The following is a 21581-nucleotide window of genomic DNA, read 5'->3' on the forward strand; positions in this document are numbered from 1 at the left end:
CCACTGTGAATCCTTGCTTTTCCAGCAACCTTTTTCCTTTTAGGACCCAAATATTGCCTTTAAATGAAGTTTTCTCTGACATCCAAAGACAGAGCTTGTCTCTCTCTACTGAGAGGTCTCACAGCATTTAGATTATTCTTCAATTACAACATAAGCACATTACATTGATGTTTATGCATCTGCCTCTTCCAGAATACAGACTTCAAGGATCTGGACTTCACCCTCTCCACTCCCCACTGTTTCTGGTGTAGTACCTGACTCCTCTAGATGTAAACATGTAAAAAACACAAATAAGGCTTTATCTGTATTTCAATGCTTTTTAAAACAACTCTTTGGTGTGTTATTATTACAAATGTGAAAACTGAGTCTCAGAGATAATATCTGACTTGTCCTTTGCTACACTGCTTATAATTGGTTGACTGGGAATTGAAACCAGATCTTTTGATAAAAAGGCATATGTTTTTAAATCTTAACACAGTTTTCTTTGTAAACTAACAGTATTAAGGAGGATGTTTAAGGTACATAAGCACTTATATTTCAAGCAGAATTTTTTTGTATAACCTAAGCTATGTTTCCATTATCTGAGACTGTGACCTTCTCAGAGATAAAGAGCAGAGATAAAACTTCAGATAATGCCCAGAAAGAATGAATATCTCTTAGTAAATTTATATATTGGGAGCTTATTTTTATTAAGTCAAATTTTACCTGATTAAAAGCCTTCTTGTGATTATTAATTTTTAATCAAATGTATAATTGCTTCAAATTGTATATAGTTAGTTCATACCTTCTCATTGAATGTATTGAGGCACTGATGGTAAGAAAGTACTACAAAAGTTAGAAATTACTGCTTTTCTAAATGTGTCTGTTAGATCATTGCAGTATACGTAAAAGAAACATACAGTTGGATATCATTACTGTCATTCTTTTATACATAAAAAAGGTTATAAAAGGGTCAGAACCCATCTTTTCCTTGAGATAATTACCCACTCATGCCCATTGAGTTTGACTTTGGGCATGGGACAACATTCTTTTGGTTTGTTTCTTCAACTTCTTGGGTATCAAGTTATTAAAAAAATTAATAAATGTTAGCACCACAAATGGAAGGCTGGCATTGACAATGTATCTCTGTTGCTTAATATTGCCTTCTTTGTGGGGGTAAAAGGAACAAGATGACCCCAAATTTTAGCTGATTTCTGTCCCTTGGTATCCTGACACATTCTGGTTCATTGCTTTCATGAAAGTCAATTAAGTCTAACAAATGCAAGGAAAAATTCCCCAGTTTTGGCTACATCATAAAGAATGCCAGTGATGTTTACCAGTGGGCTAAGCTGGTAATTTCTAAGACATCAATCTATAAAATTTAAGATACAGCTCAGTTGCTTTTTTTCTTTTTCATTTAAAAAAAAATTATTTATTTAACTTTAGGTGCATACTATATCTGGCATTTTTCCCCATGTTATCACTCCCCACCCTGCCTTCCCTTCCCCGCTAGCTGTCTCTCCCCTACCCACCCGCAACTGCCCCCAGTGTGTGATGCTCCTCTCCCTTAGTCCACGTGTTCTCACTGTTCAGCACTCACCTGTGAGTGAGAGCATGCGGTGTTTGGCTTCCTGTTCTTGTGTCAGTTTGCTGACAATGATGGTCTCCAGATTCATCCAAATCCGTACAAAGGACACAAACTCATCATTTTTTATGGCTGCATAGTATTCCATGGTGTATATGTACCACAGCTGCTGTCTTTCTGTGCATTAAAGATTTAAATGGAGAGTTTAAAAAATTTTTTCAAAGCAAGTTGAATTTTTAATCTATAAATAAAGGGAAAAGAGGAACAACAACAAAGTAAATGAGAAGCCAGCAGAGGCCATGCCAGAGAAGATGATTTGTCACAGCAGGAAGTTAGGGAAGGAAATCATTAGGTCAAAAGTAATGAGGATATATACAAACATAAAAGAATTACCATATCAACAAGCAATTCCACTTCTGGGTATGGGCCCAAAAGATTTGAAAGCAGAGTCTTGAAGAAATATTTGTAACATTCATGTTCACAGTAGCATTACTCACACTAGCTAAAACATGGAAACAACTGATGTATCCATGGACAAATGAATGTATGAGCAAAATATGATATAAACATACAATGTAATATTATTCAGCCTTTAAAAGAAAAAAAACTCTGATTCCACTTAGTCACTTAGCGTAATAGTCAAAATCACGGGGACAGAATGGGGGGAAGGGTACTTGTCAGGAGCTGGAGGGAATGGGACAGTGGGGAGTTATTGTTTGATGAGTATAGAGTTTCTGTTTTACTAGGTGAAAAGTGTTAAGGCTGGATGGTGGTGATGATTGCACAATACTATGATTCTACTTAATAACCCTAAGCTGTACACTTAGAATCGGTTAGGGTGATACATTTTGGATACATATCATTAAGCATATTTTACCAAAATGTTTTAAAAAAGGGAACATAAGTGAATGCTCTAATATCATGAGACTTTTGAAGATGACTTTGCACATCCTTTTCCTAACTGGTGTTTGACTTTTATGGTAACAAAATATTATATTGAAATTTATAAGCACAAATATTCTTAGCAATGAGTCAATGGCCCGTTATTAGATTCATAAAGCCAATAAGAGAAAAAAAGTTATTTTTTCAGCAATAAATTATTGCTGAAAGTATTTGATCTTTCAGAAGCATTTTTCTTATTGTCCTTAGGATTTACAAGCAAGGAAATACAATTAAGGTAAAGTTGACCTATTGCAATGTACTGATAAAAGGTATTATAGTGATGAAATGATGTGGCCATGAGATATAATGTCTCATAGAAGAAATTCACAAATTGAAATGAACCTCTAATAATTATGAGCATAACACACAAAATAACTGCATTTCCTTTTGTGATAACAGGCTTTTTAAAGGCATTTATTAAAGCCAGCCTGAGAAAACAACACAGGATTACAAAACCACACATTTAAGAAAAATCTTTTAATCAAACTTCATAAGAATACAATGAACTAAAAAGAGTACATTTGCATTTTTATGCTCAAAAAGAACTCTATAGTGATTTTCAATAAAGGTTTCAACTGAAGAAAAATATACAATGACAGAGAAACGTAATTTAAACAAAGAACCGCTTCAATTTCACTTGCTGCTTTCCAACTTTTCTGTGATTTAAAAGCCTATTGATCTGGCATTCATCAGCATCAAATTCCAGTTGTTTCAGGAATCTGACTTTGTTACTGAACTTGCTCACTTAGTAAAAGTCTAAAATAAAGCTTTCCTAATGCAATTTCATTGATGAACCATTTTTGTTCCATTTATTTTGGCTGTGGTATATTAGGATTCTGCTGAAAAGAAATATGAGGGAAAACACAAGCAGAAAGAGCCACATGGTGTTGAATACAGGTAATGACTATGTGAATATTGGATTGACCTTCTTTTGGATCAATAGTTTTTTCTTTTCTTTGACAGTCTGAAATAGCTGATTCAATTGGTAGCACTGATAATATAGTACTTAAAAGAAACCAGGCCAAAACAGCAAGTGGGATTATTTTATCTGCTATTTTTAGTTATATTAAAAAATAAAGGCTTAAAATTAGTTATTGAGTTTTCTGGCACATTTTGAATAAATAAAATGTAAAAGAAATTATAGTATTCAGTATACTGGAAAACGTCAGGGGTCCTTGAAGAGCTCTGGTATAATCTGTCAAAATATAAAACTAGGCTGGAAATGTAAACCTGTGCTGGACGTAGAGCAGACACTTCTCTCATCTCTAGCTACTTGGGAGAAAAGAGGAAAGCAAATCAAAAAGAAAATTACCAGACAGGATCCAATGTGCCTCCTCTAAACATCACAACAGGCATTTGCAAGAGCTTTTAACCTATTTTTAAATAACATCTCCAAATACTCAGACCCCTGTCACCTCAGTTTCCTATGTTCTTAGACCTGATCCACCAATACTTTTCCCCTTTTGGAGTGGAGTGTGAAAAGAGGGTAACACTGAACGATCCCTAACAGTAAGAGGGAGCCTTAGCATTGACCTCTATTGGCATAACTTGTCTTTCATTTGCTTCTAACTAAGCTGTAAATCCTTTGTTCTTAATTTACAGATTTGAAATTCATGAGCTTTGCAACATCTTCACATCAGGACAAATAACCCCCCTGCTGTTGAAATCACTTGCATAATTTATAACTTTCAAAATTGGAATTGCATCATTGCTCCTTTGCAATTATCCTGTAGTCAAGCCTTTCACCTTATTGAAAGGTCTTTAATTTTGTTCTTGATTCTTAAGCATTTCAAAACTTCTAATGGGCTCATTTGAATGGCTTGGGATGCTACAAATATCTATTCTTATCTATATAATAATTTAGAAGTATAACTATATCCAGATTTTGTTCAAAGTCAAACTGTGGCAAATGTTACTTATTTACTGATTTGGGTTAAAAAATCAGGTAATAACATTGCAAGACAAATGTTATCAAGAGTAGGAAATCCTTTGAATCTAAGTTGGTTCTCTTTGCTATGCATTTATAGTGCTTTGTATATATTTCTATCCTGACCATAATTGTATCATTAAAATTATCTATTTGTGAATGTCTTTATAATTGGACTATTGCTCCTTAAAGGATCAGATACATCTTAATTACCGGCTTATTTTTAATGTGTAGCATATTATCTGAAGTGTACTATTTACTCAATGAATGTTCGTTGATTCACTTAGCAAACTTTGAGATAAAAAAAGATAGATATTTTTCATATTGTAAAGAAAATAGCAGTGTAGATGTTATTTTAGAATCTAATTAGATCTACCTTAGCAATTTTCACTTACATTTAACACCCCTGAGAGATGAACATCTGACATCTTAAAGCTAACATTGAATAGCAGCTCATTCAAGACTTCCTTTACTCTGATTAAATTGTTGCTAATTTTATCAAGACACTATTCCATCCTTTTGAGCCTTATAGAATGAGTGTAAATTATCCTCCACTTGAGAGTCCTTCAAATAGTTGAAGACAGCTATAATTCCTTTTTTGTCTCAGCTTCACACAAAATGTCCTCAGTGTTTTTTATATTATAAAATGATTTCCAAACTCCTCACACTATTATCTGCATTCTTTCTTTAGTCATTCAGTTTAATGTAATATTTGTGACTTTGATTAAAGTAATAAATAGAGGAAAAAATTAGAAATTGGAAACAAGCATCTAGAAATTTTAGTGGTTCCTCGAATTTTTCCATTTTAAAATATGTATGAATTAAAATGTGAAGTCCTCTCTTCTGCCGTCCAGTCTCACAAGGTAACCTCAGTCAATAGTTTGAGTTGAATTCTTCCATGATGTCGTCTTTGCTTATGACACACACACACACACACACACACACACACACACACACGTGTCTTTTGGAGTTTAATTGTATTTTAAAGAAAAAGGAATCTTGTTATAGTATTGCTATGCCATTTTTCCCCATGAAAAATCATCAATTGCTATTGTCTTTTGGTTACACTTTAATTCACCAATAGATCTTTTAAAATATTACCTGTAGGACTAAATAGAAATTCAGATAATTCAGATGCAATTAACTTTTTTTTCCTGAGGCAGAGCCTTGCTCTGTCTCCAGGTTGGAATGCAATGGTGCAATCTTGGCTCACTGCAACCTCCGCCTCCTGGGTTCAAGTGATTCTCTTGCCTCAGATTCCTGAGCAGCTGGGACTGCAGTTACAAGCCACCATGCCCAGCTAATTTTTGTATGTTTAGTAGAGACTGGGTTTCACCACGTTGGCCAGGATGGTCTCAATCTCTTGACTTTGTGATCCATCCACCTCAGCCTCCCAAAGTGCTGGGATTACAGAGGTGGGCCACCACTCCCGGCCTACAGATGACTTTTATTAAGCATTTACTTAATTCCAGACAATGAATTTACCACTTAAAATGTAATATTATTTGAATTCTCAAAACAATATATGAAGTAGTTAGTCTTTCAATCTCACATGTAACAAAATATGTTTGGAGGGAGCAGTTAAATTGCTCAGGATCAATTATAGATAGCCATTTACAAAAGCTATGTATATATTTACTCATTTATACCTCAATTTGATTCAGGAAACATTTCAGATCGTTTTTCGGGCTACACAAGTGCAACTGTATAGTTTAAATGTGAAAAAGAAAGGTAAAAAGCAGGAAAGAACATTCAAGACTGAGAATATAAGATGAAGTTAGTAACGAGACTAGCAAAAGAAAAATAATAATTGCGTAGCTGTTATAGATGACAAAAGATATATTATGGATATTCTTAGCAAGGAGCCAATGGCCTGTTATTAGATTCATAAAGCCAATAAGAGAAAAAAAATATTTTTTAAAATAAAAATGCAGTTAGACATGGCACTAAGAATAAAGAATCTCTGCTAAATATCCTTAGAGAAAGAACTCAGAAGAATATGTGTTTTATAAAAATATGCAGTTATAAATTTTGATATTTTATAAAAATATGCAGTTATAAATTTCACTTGGTTTTTATTTAGTGTTTCTTGCTATAGCCAATTCCCTGACACCAAATTCTAGACCAGTAAAGGTAATTTTCTAGGAAATCAAGAATTTTATGTTCTAGATACCAGAACTCTGTTTGTTTGTATACTTTATAAATTGTAGAAATGGTAGAGTTTAGAACATCTGGAGGAATAAATGATTGTCTTTTAAGTAATCCTTTATACATATATAAAATACATGAATATACATTATATATGTAGAATTATATACAAATATATAGTGTATATAATATGTCATGTAATATATATTCATATATATGTACCTTTAAAGATAAAAATACTGAACACTGTATGAGAAAAAAATACAGTAAGTCAAGATGCTTTAGCACATAGGGAGATTAGGACTTTTTTATATACACTGTGTGTATGCATAATATACATTACGGTATATATTGTATATTTTATGTGGTAGATAGAATTTTATATAATTTTATGTGGCATACATTTTATTTTATATTATATGTGGTATATACATTTTTATTGTAATATATTAATTAAATATATATTTATAATATATATTTATAATATATAATTATATATATCATATATCATATATAATGCATTATATATTATATAAAAATATAAATATAATATATATTTAATTACATATATAATTAATTGCATTTAATTTTATATAATTAAATATATATAACATATAACATAAAATTAAATATATAATTTTATTATATATTTTATATGGTATATATAATATATGTTATGGTATATATTATATAGTTTATATGGTGTATATAATATATCCCATAATGCATATTATACATATAGCATATGTAAAAATATATATACATAAAGTATATATAGTTCTATGTATATGTGTGTGTGTATATATATATATAGTAATTAAATGTTAGATAATCATAAAGTAGTGGTTAAAAATCCTATGTCATTATGAGGATAGGTCTAAACCAAAGACTTGGGATTTTAATTTTGATAAATCTGATCACATTCAAACTCCATTGTTTCTAACCTGTCTATAAATGTCCCAGTGCAGAGTATGGAGGAATAATTATTTCAATTGATCTGGCAACTATGCCTCCATTAATATTGAGTAAGTTTCTTATGAGTGGTTAAATATGCCAACCTGAATTGCTTCCACCCTATTTCTAGTTTTTTTATCCTCCAGGGAAGAAATATGCACTATTGGTCTTCATAGAAATTTTTCAGAGTCCAGGAAAAAAATCATGGGAAACTATTATAAAATACCATAGTAAGCAGACATTCCTGGAACCACAGAACTGCAAAAGAGGCATATCAAGTGATAAATGAACTGCTGAAGTCATTCTGCTGCCGAATACATTTTTACCAGAAATATCTTTGCTAAGTTTACTGCAAGATCAGAATGTGTTAGATTTCCACACGAAGAATCTCTGTTGATGATGGCAGCAGCAGGAAATCTTGTGTAGACCAGCTATTCCCTGTGTGTAGAATGACATGCTTATTATTGAGGGCAGCCCCAAAGGCCACAAAGAGCTGTGCCATTGGGGAGACTAGTGAGAATTGTGAGAGATTGAAATTCTTTTCCATTTCTCCATTGATAGGCATGAAGATAGAAAAGAAAGGATATCCAAAGTGAGAGAAGAGGCAGGATTATCCTGGAATATGCCCGATGTAGGAGGACCTAGTGGTAGCTATGGAGGTCACAGAAGGCTGGAGACATAGGCTTTGTTTCTATAGGTAGTTACTTGTAGGGAGGCATGGGCAGCAGATGGAGTAGAGAGGAGAAAATGCAGCTGAACATGTAGACTAAACCTAAGCATCTCAGCCAGATTCCAGAAATCATTTATAGAATATAGCACTCAGATCAGGAATTCCTACAAATGAAAGCAGCCAAGGGCAACTCGGTTCTACTTTCAAATGACTCAATTTTTTTGTCTATTAGCATACTCCATGATGGAGATATTTAATAAAAATGTAAGAAACCCCAGTTTTTGGCTCATGCATGGAGATATTAAACTTTGCAGGCTAAAAATACTTTGAGTATGAAAAAGAATAAATAAAATTAATTTGAAATTTTAAACTAAATCAAAACCATGTTTTTTGACTACTGTTAAGTTTGAAAAAGTTTTACACACAAAGAAGTTCCAGTTGATCTAATGAGATGAAAAAGAGAAGAAAATGAGTTGCTACTAGAACCGTGAATAGAATATTTTAGTACTAATCTTGGTTAGTAGCAGCTTCTAATCCTTATTTGAATAATATGTTTTATAACCATGGACAAATCACTTCACTTTCTGGACGTCAAGTCTGTCATTCTTCAAATGCAAGTTGGTATTAGGCTGCCACCAAGGGCATTTTTAGAACATAGATTTGCCATACTTGTAAGTAAGGACACACCTTTTCTTTAAAAGAGAGAGAGAGAGAGAGATTTAATATTACTAACATTCTCATTTTATAACCCAAATAGAGCTGATATGTTTTCTCATATCCCTCAGTCAGTTGGGATTACTTATTTCTAGTAACATTTACTTCAAAGAATATGACTTGTTAAACCTTAAGAAATCAAAAATATATTGAGATTACTTTAATCTCCCCACTGTGAACCACCAAGCTAAAGCATCTTGACTTACTCTATTCTTTTCTCATACATCTTTTAGTATTTTTATCTTTAAAGGTGCAGAAAATCTTTTGAAATATATTACCTGTATAAACAAGAAAACATGAAACTAGACATAATTAATAATTTTTATTGAACATTTTGTTTTCTGTGCACATTTAAGTCCATGATGATATTTATTTTTCTCTTTATTGTCCAACTCCTGTAAGAGATGTTTTATAGCTCTCACCTGCCTTGTGATGTCTTTGATATTTACAATATAGGAAAGCGTATAATTTTCTTGCAATCAAAAACTGCTACTATTTTCCTCCTTAGCAATATTGATGCCCAGTCTGAGCAATGAGTGATTTATATCTAAGTAGTCTGAATAAAAGCTTGAAACATATCATTTACAAAATTAAGGAGTTCATAAAAATATTTTGCAAGTTGAGAAACACCTATATTTACTTAATGAATTTTCATCTTAAACTTCTCTGATTTTATATATTGAAATGAAGGAATCATTCAAATTATCCATGTGCTGAGCTGGGATCTGTGCAAAAAGTTGCTTCATTCTAAAAGATACAGTAGGAGCTTTTAGAAAAGATGGTAGCTAGTAGTTTTCTCTTAAAGGGAAAATAAGCCAAGATTTAGTAATTTAAAATATGCATTGTACATACTTAAAGATAAGGTGTTTTGCTATGAAGTCAACTAGGTAAAATATCCATTTCAAGGTAATGCATCCTAACTATAAAATATTAGTGCTTTTTTTCTATGAACCATATTTATGTAATAAAAACAACAGTCACATTTATTCAACAAATATTTTAGTTTATTTCATGCATGTATATAAGAAATACACATGATTAAAGCCCGGCTCCTCTTCAAGGAATTTTCTGCTAACATGTGAAAGATCTAGAGACCAGTGAGTATAAAAAAAGGCAGGAAAAAAAAGTGATAAGCAGAGAAATGAGCAATGATTGGAATTTAAAAGAAGATGAGTATACTTCTGATTAGAGTAAGCCTCAATGGAGGAGGGGCTCTGTGAATTAACCCTTGGAAAAACAGTAAGACTTTGATGGGCAGAAAGGTTGATTGTTGTGTTCTACTCAGAGTCATTACAGCAGTAAAATCGCACAGGTCTGAGAGTATAAGGGGTACCTAGAGAATACGTTTGAATGATTAGCGATTCAGATGAATGGATACATGCAATAGGAGATGTAGCTATTATAAAAGTAATTAAGACAAGTTCATGGAAAGTATTGAGCACCATAAAACGAATTGAAATTCAATTCTTTAAAAGAAAGAAACAAAGGTTTTTTGAAGGGGAATTTTGTGGTTTAACTTGTAGTTAGGAAAATAACGTAGAGGCCTTTGGGGTAAGTATTTAAAATATAAATTCAATTATGAATTTCAAAAACAAAACCGTATTATAATCAGATTAATTTTTATGTTAAATAATTAGAATATTTATTTTTGAAATTTAGGAATGTTTCTCAGATTATAAACTTAAGAGTTTGTTGACATTTAAAAAATATGTGTGTTTTTTACCAAGGAGAACATATCATGGGCTTTCTTGGAAAGCTAAACATTGACATAAAAATATGTGGAACAAACTTCTCATGCTAAAAAGAGATAGTATGTTGTTGCAGATGATGTTCCCATCACAAAGACATAAAAGACAGATTAATGTTTAAATTTATGTTTTTTTAAGGCATAAGAGATCTGTGAATAAAGAGAGGATTAATGAATAGAAATTCTAGTCATTTTCCTGCCTAGGATCGTTTGCAGATTTCCAATCTTGGGATAGAAATCAGATTTTCCCTTGAAAAAGAAAGTTGCTGGATGAAGAGAAACTAGCAATTCTGTGGTTTATTGGGCACAATGTGAATAAAATTGGATTTCCAAACAAGGCTGATTTTTTCCCAACATGCATTCTATAGTTTGGGTGTTTGTCCCCCAACACTGCATGTTGAAATGTGATTGCCAGTGTTGGAGGCGGTGGCTAATGGGAGGTGACTGGGTCATGGGAACAGATCCTTCATAAATAGATTAATAACTTCCCTTGGGGAGGGAACTGAATGAGTTCTCATTCTATTAATTCCTGCAAGAGTTGTCTGGTAAGCTGGTTGTTGAAAAAAGCCTGATATCTCCCCTCTTGCTCTCTTACTTTTTCTCTAACTAAGTGATTTTGGCACATTCCAGCTCCACTTTGCAGAGGCAAAGTGGATGTAGCCTAAATGCCCACCAGAAGCAGATGCTGGCACCATTCTTCTTGTATAGCCTGAAGAACTATTAGCCAAAACAACCTGTTTTCTTTTCAAATATCCAGCCTCAGGTTTTTCTTGACAGCAACACAATGAACTAAGACAATACATTTGCAAAAACCTGAGTCATTTCATGCAGAAAGTAGAGGGTTTCTAATAAGTGGACTTGAAATTTCCCATAGTCTCTCATTATTTAGAAAGCCAAGTTCCACTTGGGAAATGGTACTTTCCCCAAACACATGGGTAGTCACCTTTTCAAAATATTTACCAATCTTTAACACAGTGTGAGAGCCATAGAGAAAAGTTCAAAACCTCTGAAGGAAAGATTAAACCTCTCATAAATATTGTTTCTAAAGAGTTTGAGATAGTCAGGCTCTTCTCAAAAGAATGGAAAAGAAATGCCTGAGCTATGAAGGAGAACCAGAAACATAGTTTTATTCCCAGACGTTTACTCAAGCTTTCTAAAAGAGAAAAAGAGGAACTTGGGGTTTTTCTTCAGTCTTAGACAATCCTGAATGTAATTTCCATGAATATTTACAGGCAAGTCTTTGTGTGGGTATAATTTATTTCTTTTGTAAATATATAGGAGTGAGATTGGTGGCTCAGGTAGTAAATGTACATCTAAATTTATAAGAAATTCCAAACTGCTTTCTAGAGTACTTACAGTACTTTAATTCATACTAGCAATATATGAATGCAAAGTTGCTCTGCGTTTTTTGTCCTCACTTGGTATTAAGACTTTTTAATTTTAGCCATTCTTATTGGTGTATATTGGTATATCATTTTGGTTTAGTTTTTACTTCCGTGAAAACTAATGGCATTAAGCATTTTGTTATGCATTTATATGCCCCATTTTAAGATGTCTTTTGTAAAGTGTCTTTACCAAACTGTTGTCATTACTTTTAAATCCTTTGCCTTATTATTGTTTTTGTAGTACTTTACATATTCCAAAAACAATTATTTTATTGGATATATGTACCACAAGTATTTTTCCTCTTCCAATCTGTGGCTTGCTTTTCTATGATATTAAGATTATTTTAAAAAGTAGTTAATTTTAACTCCAGGTTATTCATTTTTACTTCTATGTTTCATGTTTTTTGTGACCTATCTAAATAAGATATCATTAGATGTCTAAAAAGGTAATACAAGTAGGAGAAAATATTTGCAATATATCTTCCCAACATGTGATTGATATTTTGAGTATATTGAGGATTTCTGTGAAGCACTAAGAAAAAGACAACCTAACAGAATATGAACAAATTCTTTAAAGTAGATCACACCAAATGGCCAATGAACATTTCAAGTGATGCTCAGCTTTACTGGTCATCAGTAAAATGTAAATTAAAATCACAATTGGGTACGACTACATATTTAGCAAAATGTCTAATCTGAAAACAAAATAAAACAAGCAGAAACATAACTAGGATATGGAGCAATTGGAACACTTATACATTATAGATGGTGCTATAAATCAATAAAACGCCTTTAGAAAACCTTTTGCCAGCCTGTGCTAAAACTGAACACACACAGACTCTGTAATCCATCAATACCTGTCCCATGTAAATGCTGAACGGAAATGAAAGCATATGTTCACCCAAAGATGAGTAGAATGTTCATAGCAGTGCTATTCAAAATAGCCTAAACTGATGACTACCCGTTTCCATTCGTTATTCCAATGTAGAAAGAATGTGCTACAGTCACTCAATCAAGTATCACACTGTAATGAGAATGAACGATTTATAACTACATACAGCAGCATGCATAAATATCACAGATTTAATAGTGAGTGAAAGAGGCCAGACACAATGTAGACTTGATGTCACTATTTACATCAGAATAAAACCAGAAAAACTAATTTATGCTGTTAGACATCAGGATGTGTTTAACTTTGATATGTGGGTTGTGCTGGTTACATGATGTTAAGTTTGCAAAAATATAGACAGATGTACAATTTTAATATTTAAATTAGGTTGTGTGTATATTTTTCTATAAAAATTCAAAGTAACTTACAATTTTTCTTTCTATAAAAACAAAAAGCACACAAGAATATAAGGATTCTGAACATACCCCGCTTTGTAGCTGGCTCCACTAGTTTTAATCTTCTATGTTTAAATTTGACAACAATTTAAATTGGATAACTCTTTGTTCTAGAAATTCTGACCCTAGTAATTTAATATAAGAATATAGTCAATTAATTATGCTAAAATACATATTCTACATGGTGCTGTTGAAACTGAAAAATAATTAAATCTAAACAAAACTGGAAACAACCCAACAACCCAAATTTTCTTCAGAAAAAGATATTGATTTCATAAATCATGCAATAGCCATACATTAATATCCTGTGCAGTCATTTAAAATCTATTTAAAAAGTTAAATAGATATCACTCTATGGACTCATGACTGATAAAAGCAACTTGCCAAAAAATATAACAAAATTATGTTTTATTTTAATACATATTCATAGAAGCATAGACAATTCTTGGAAGAATATGTGAATGCCTCTTGGGGATTACCTTTGGAAAGTATAGGTAAAAAAGAAACTTTAATTATACATACTTCTAATATAAATACCGGAATGCTTTTTATATAAGCTTTTAATAAATAAGAAATTTTAAAAAAGAAAAGATATAGATGGGAAAATTGTTTAAAAGCCAAGTGACAAAAAAGTCAGTATTTACTTGAACCTAGTGATGAATCTTAGTTTCACTTAAAAATAAGCCTGATAAAGTTTACATATGTTGCAGCTTCACACAAAATTTCTAGTAATAATGTAAGAAAAAATAGTCTTACAACATATAAAGGACTATGAAGCCTAAAGTAATGTCAGTGAACCAAATGTAGTTTAATTGTTTAATTATTTTTATTTCAAATGTATTTTAAAAATCATAAATGAGGTTTTGTAACCCAAAGCTGAAAGATTCATTCTTCATAGGTTCAGAATTTGACAAGCAATTCAAAACCATACTTTCCAAATCGAGTCTTTATCGCTATTTTTCACACCTCTCAGATCTAGTATTAAACAACTCCATTCTAAATGTACAGTTTTAGATGATAATTATAAACTTGTTGATAACTTTTCTGAAAGCAATGTATCAAATAGAATGGCTTCTCAGGATCAACAGTTAGGGAAGAAAAATTAAATTATCTATAAAGAAATCATTTATCCATTTAAAACATAACCAGTGCTGTTCGCTGTCATAAAAAAGAACATGTAAAAATTAATTGAAATTATTTTTATAGTCTTTGGTAATATTTTATTTCCTACGCAAGCCTTCAATGCTGCTTAAAGTTCTTTTACACATAGTAATCACCATGATTTACTGAGTAAAAATTCCAGGTATTAACATAGTCCTTAAAATATGCTATTCCAAAGAGAAATGGAATACTTTTGAGGAAAAGAACTGCCTTAGTAAATTCCCTCAAATGTTCATTTAGAACAAAAATAGTTAATGAGAATATTTTTAAGCCAGCTTTGGGTATTATATGGCATACTGCTCACCAAACAAAAAAGGAAATTAAAACTTTTTTTATTTTTTAGAGAATTTCTTTTTTTTTCCTTTTCTTTTTTTATTTTTTGAGGTGGAGTCTCCCTCTGTTGCCCAGGCTGGAGTGCAGTGGTGTGATCTTGGCTCACTGCAACCTCCACTGCCCGGGTTCAAGCAATTCTCCTGCCTAAGTCTCCAGAGTAGCTGGGACTACAGGCACCTGCCACCACCCCTGGTTAATTTTTTTTTTTTTGTATTTTTAGTAAAGACAGGGTTTTACCATATTGGCCAGTCTGGTCTTGAACCCTTGACTTTGTGATCTGCATGACTCGGCCTCCCAAAGTGCTGGGATTTTCTATTTTCTGTTTCCCTGTACTGCCATTCACGTTATATTGAGGATTTTTTTAACTTAGTTTAAGACTGAATTTATGCCTTTTATAAACATAATAGGTATAAATACCTTTTGAAAGCATTCTGGAGTATGTATAGCTTTCATGAATTAAATTTAATAGGCCTGATTGAAGTGAAGGGATTTATTTGTTAAAGTGAACTTAGTCAAATAAACTACCCATTGGAATATAGGCCAAGTCACTAACTGCCTAAAATTTGGATGTTTGTACTTTTATTTTCTTCTTCCTTTCATAAGTGTATATCTCAAATTACGTCTCTAGCCTGTGACTTGAGTCTATTGAAGTCCTAGGAAAAGACCCTTAAAACAAATTCCTAAGGGTTCTGAATTCAGATATAGGAATTCCATTAGCTTCTCTACAAGAGCTGAACTGCTAGTGCAATCTCCACTACGTGAATGGCATTGGTTGTTCTATAAATCCTGCCAAGATCATCACAATATATGCATCATCAAGGCTCCTTTTACAATCTCAAGAAGAACAGATAGTTTTAAGAAAAATATGTGTCTCCATGTGTATTAAGTAATATTGTCTTTAAGTCATTTCTTCTTGCCACTCTTCACAGTGGGAAAATTACCAAATTAAACCTATTTTAGGGTTGGGAACTTGGAGCATAGCAAGAAGTTGGGGGTTTTAATTCTAGTCTCAGTTCTCATCTCTTTTTAAAAATTATTACTAATCAATTGCTCTGATAAGAGGTGGTTTCAATGTGAATAGCAAATTTTGATATATTGTAACTAAGGTTTAGGAACGTTTGTCTTTAGAGGAAGATGTTATAAGTAATATTAATGAAGGACCAAATATACCGTATATATCAACAATTTAATCTTTGACTGTATGTTACTGGGTTAGCTCCCTCCTCCTGTGCGATGGTACCATGCATAGAGTCAGTCAAATCCTTGTAATGTTTTGTATGAACTTTGACAATGTAAATAATGTGCAAAAAAGTTTATATAATTAAGAAATCAAATTTATTGAATTTTATTATTGAAAATTGAAATTAACATGTATCAAAAAAATAAAATAATATAATCTTTAAAAACGAGCCTCAATACAAGTAAACCTTTGGATCTAACTACCAGCTTATAGAAAATACGGAAAAGAGGGGAGTAGGTTAAAAGTCACCCTGGTTTTAAAACAAATTAATAATATATAAAAGTAAAAGCAAAAGTGATAGGGGACTACAAAGCAAAAAAATTTTGAGGGATATGGCACCAAATATAGCACATGCACTTTGTCTAGGTCTTTACCTGAACAATAAACTATAATAATATAGGTTTATAAAAATAGTTGAGTACATAAGATATTAAAAAGAAAAAAATAAAGGGAAAAAGCCTCTCTGTAATGATGAAAGTGATTGTACAACATTACAAGAAACTAAAGGGTCTTATGAACTAATTCAATTAAGAATCCTTTTTTATATCTTGTAAAAATAAAAAGAAAAGAAAAGCTAGGAAAGACATTCTGGAATTCTTGGAACAGTTGAGAAAATTTGAGAATGGGCAGCATATTAGTTTCTGTGAAATTATTGTTAATTTTCTCTGATGCAATAATATTATGGTTATGGAAAAATAAGTTACTTTTTTAGCAGTGGTTCAGAATGCTTTCTACTTACTTTCAAATTGTTAAAATATATACCAAAGAGTTACATTCTTTTTTTTTTTTTTGAGACGGAGTTTCGCCCTTGTTACCCAGACTGGAGTGCAATGGCACGATCTCGGCTCACCGCAACCTCCGCCTCCTGGGTTCAGGCAATTCTCCTGCCTCAGCCTCCCTAGTAGCTGGGATTACAGGCACGTGCCACCATACCCAGCTAATTTTTCTTATATATTTAGTAGAGATGGGGTTTCACCATGTTGACCTGGATGGTCTCGATCTCTTGACCTTGTGATCCACCCACCTCGGCCTCCCAAAGTGCTGGTATTACAGGCTTTACATTCTTATTTATTTATCTTTTCAATGCTAACATTCTGGGATTTATTTCCTTATATCCAGGCTTCTATTTATTATTATATTTTTTAATTTCAAGTTTTATTTTAGATTAGGGGGTACACGCACAGGTTTGTTATGTAGGCACATTGTGTGATGCTGAGGTTTGTGGTATGGTTGAGCTGGTCACCTGAGTAGTGAGAACAGTACTCACTGTTCCCAATAGTTTTCACCCCTTGGCCCCTCACTTTCCTCCCTCTAGCATTTTTGTTTCCATCTTTATTAGATGGAGAAGTTCGAATATGGACTTGGCATTAGAGATATTAAGAAATTGTTGTCTGTTTTGTTAGATGTAATGACATTTTAGAAAATCAGTACCCCAAATTCACAGTGGCTGGAGTACTAATAAAACTCCAAAGAAGTTAAGAAATTATCAGAAAATTAATAAACTGTACTCTCAGTAGCCACTGAAAATATGACTCTCTCTCTCTCTCTACACACACACACACCACACACACACACAGCAATTCCTCAATTTAGAGTACAACATGCCGGTTCAAAAAGTTACAAAAATTGAGTCAAGAGAAGCTATGGTGCACTGATGAAAACACACATCATAAAGATAAATTTTCCATGTATATGAAAGTAAACTAAAAAAATAGAAACACTCTTGGAGCGCTTTCTTAAATTCATCTTATTTTTCAATTTGTTCTTAATGTCAATCAACAAGATCTATCTTTCAAAGAAAGCAACAAATCGGCCCCAGCTCTTTCTCCCACGATTTGTTAAAATTCCTTATCAGTCTGAAAAGACCCTGAGCCTTCTTTGACCAGTTATCTAGTACAATATTCAAGAATATTAGGGTATCTAAAATCAAGATCAAAGGAAAAAGTAACTCAGAGAAATCAAAATCTCAAGAAAGATAATACAGGATACAGAAGGAGAAACATCTTATAGATGCCTTCCAGATTACTGTTACATTGTCACCCTCTGTTACTTTATTCAAGCTGGCCTATCAAGCTTGCTTCCATATTTCTTCAGTGAAACCATAATTCTTGAGGATATCAATAACCTCTATGATGTCAAAATCCAAAGGTCACATTTCTGGTCAAATTTTACTTAACTGTGTAATGATCTTCAAACCTGTTGCCTAAATTCTACTATCTTTAAACACTTTTCATATCTTGGGCAGTGCTATGTCATTGGATACTTCTCTGCAGTCTCCATAGTCCTTCCATTTCAAGGGACCTTGAAAATTATTGTGTTCTAGGCTCAGTTTTCTCTCTGATGTTTTCTTAAGGTTGTCTCACAATGATTGTATCCAGTTATATGATGGTACAATTAATCTTCACACTGTGACTCCCCTAAACTTACCATGGTCCAAAAATCTTCAATTACTTGCTTTCCAAATTTCCCTTCCTTCAAAACCAGTTGGTAGAGTTTGGATATTTGTTTGTTTCCAAAACTCATGTAGTATTGTAATTCCCAATGCTGGAGGTGCGGTTTGGTGGGAGTTGTTCAGATCACGGCGGCAGATGCCTAATGGCTTGGTGCTATCTTTATTCTAGTGAGTTTTTGCAAGATCTCATTGCTTTTGCTTCATCTTCCGCCATGATTGAAAAGCATGTTCAGCTTTTGGGGTTTTTCTAATGCTAGGAATGTCTCAGGATTATAATTTTAATTAGTATTTCAAATACTTCGAGTGAAGTTAAACATCTTTTTTATATACTTATGAGACACTTGTATTTATTTCTTCCCAGTCTTATTGGGTTGGTCTTCAGTTATTTATTTAATTTGAGGGAAGCATATTAACATTAAAAATATATACTTACCTGTCAGGGGAGATACCATGATCACGAAGCTGGTTTCCCAGGGCGAGGCTTGTCCATTTTGCTCTGGATGTGCTGACCCTTGCGATTTCCCCAAATGTGGGAAACTCGACTGCATGATTTGTGGTAGTGGGGGACTCCATTCACGCTTTCCCCTGAAAAAAATTGTACTTTAGGACATAGATGGCAAACATTATTTCTAATTTGACATGTATGTTTTAAGAGTTTTGAAGCATAATTGGTCAAACTTTGCCTTTATGGCTTTGAGTCATTGTTTATCCCACTCTCAGATTATGAAGCCTCCACTAAGTATTTCATCTTGTGCCTATGTGTTCATATCTTATTTTTTGATTATAAATATTTGATCCATTTGGAATGTATTCTGATGTATACTATAAAGAATGTATTCAATTTAATCTTTCTTTTTTTATATGGCTAGCCTGTTGTGCAAAAGCATTAACTCAAAGTTCTGCCTTCCACCACTAATTTGGAATGCTTTCAATATCATATGCAAAATTCGTGTATGTACTTAAGTTTGTGTCTGCATTTCCCATTGTTTTTCACTGATCTTTCGGTATAGGCATTTGTCATTACTACTTTTTTTCCAATATAAAGGCCTTTTAGTACATTTTAACGTATAGTATACTAACCATCTACTTAAACATAGCTTTTATTTTTCAGGGCTTTTAAAGGGATATTCTGCTCCTCCTCTCACGAATTTTATAATCAACTAATCTAACAACAAAAAACATAACTCATGATATTTATTTTGGACTTATGTTAAATTTGTAAATTCTTAAGGAGAACTGACATTGTATTATGTTTTATTTTTTGATCTAAAAATATAGTACTTTATTTATTACTTCAAGGGTACTCCCATGTTTTTCAAGACTGTTTTATAGCTGTTCTCATACTTATTTTTTCATCGGCTTTTTCATAATTCTTTGTAGGTCCATTCTAGGCATATTTTTATTTTTGCAACTGTAAATTGGATATTCTAGTTTATGATATAACTGGTTTTTGTTTCTATATATGAAAATATTGATTTATCATTGTAAATTTTATGTTACTTCTCTAAATTTTCTCTCCATGTTTCATTGTTGCCAATCACACAGTCTCACCATTTACAATTATAGTTTTGCCATTTTCTTTTCCAAATCTCATGTCTCTCATTGTTTCTGGTGGGCCAATTCCCTCATTTTTCAAAATCGATATTACATATCAATGGGAATAGCATTTACCTTAGTCGTGTTTCTGAATTTAATAAGGAGTTTCTTTGTGTTTTCCCATTAAAATACCAACTTAGGGCTAATATATTCATAACTGTTAAATAGTGTCTGAAAATATCTATCAAATCCTTTGCTATTGAGCCAATTTACAGACATGTATGGGCATTCAATAATGCCTCCATATATGAAGATCATCACATGATTTTTCCCAGAACGATAACACACTTCTGTTATTCAGGCTCCCTTGTATTTCTCTTTCAACTCACTTTATGCATATTATTTTTAAATGTACAATTTGATTTATACACTAGCATCAGTATTGAGATGGTGAAATATTAATTTTCATGTGTGTTTCTATATGCAATCTTTTCATTTTTGCTTATATTTATATAAATTTTATGAAAATAATGTGGATGTTTCCCTTATGTTGGATGCTCTGGATAGTTCAAGTAGCATTGGGACTTTCTGATTTATAAATTTTGTATTATTATCATGTGAGCTAATCTTGGCTGGCATATATTGTTATGCAACTTTTATAAGTTTCCATACATTTAAAAATAGAGAACTGTATTTTAAAAATTTCTTTATTGGGCTGGGTGTGGTGGCTCATGACTGTGATCCCAGCAGTTTGGGAGGCCTAGGCGGGCCAATTACCTGAGGTCAGGAGTTCCAGACCAGCCTGGCCAGCAAGGCAAAACCCATGTCTACTAAAAATATAAAAATTAGCAGGGCGTGGTAGTGTGTGCCTGTAACCTCAGCTGCTCCAGTGGCTGGGGCAGGAGAATCACTTGAACCTTGGAGGTGAAAGTTACAGTGAGCCAAGATTTTGCCATTTCACTCCAGCTTAGGCCACAAGAGTGAAACTTCGTCAAAAAAAAGAAATTTTTATTTACCTTGGTAAATTATATTTTCCTAAAGCTAACCATTTCATCTAGATGTTCAAGTTTCAATGTTTTGGCAAAGAATTCATCAAAGTAGTCTCATGATCTTCTGCAAAATTTCTCTTTTCTGATAGATATATTTTACTTACTATTTCTTGTTATGTGTATTTGTGCTTTATCTCATAACAGTCTCATAGTGCCATTACTAATGCTACCACCACCAAATTGATTATCTAGACTGTATAAATCTTCCTATCTGCTCTGAAAATGGTCAACCACCACTTAGCCTGTATTTCCCTGCACTGAGAATCAGCAAGTGCCCTTAGAGAAAATACTGGGAGAAATACTGATTTATGTCAGCACTTTTCCCGTTTTTCTGGGGTGATGTTCCATGAAGTCCTGGTGGCTTTAGTTGCTCTCTGATGCTTTAAAATAGAAGTTGTAGTAGTAGTTGTTGTTG

The 21581-nt window shown here is 32.7% G+C and overlaps 1 non-coding gene across 1 annotated transcript; it reads left to right on the top strand.

The window, feature by feature from the left end:
- The first annotated feature begins 19006 nt into the window (after nucleotides 1-19006).
- Nucleotides 19007-19169, top strand: LOC118149074 (U1 spliceosomal RNA). The gene has a single exon (XR_004736237.1). It is a non-coding gene; the product is annotated as a U1 spliceosomal RNA (small nuclear RNA).
- The last annotated feature ends 2412 nt before the right edge of the window (nucleotides 19170-21581 follow it).

Source organism: Callithrix jacchus, chromosome 17 (assembly GCF_049354715.1).
Source record: "Callithrix jacchus isolate 240 chromosome 17, calJac240_pri, whole genome shotgun sequence".
Classification (NCBI taxonomy): Eukaryota; Metazoa; Chordata; class Mammalia; order Primates; family Cebidae; genus Callithrix; species Callithrix jacchus.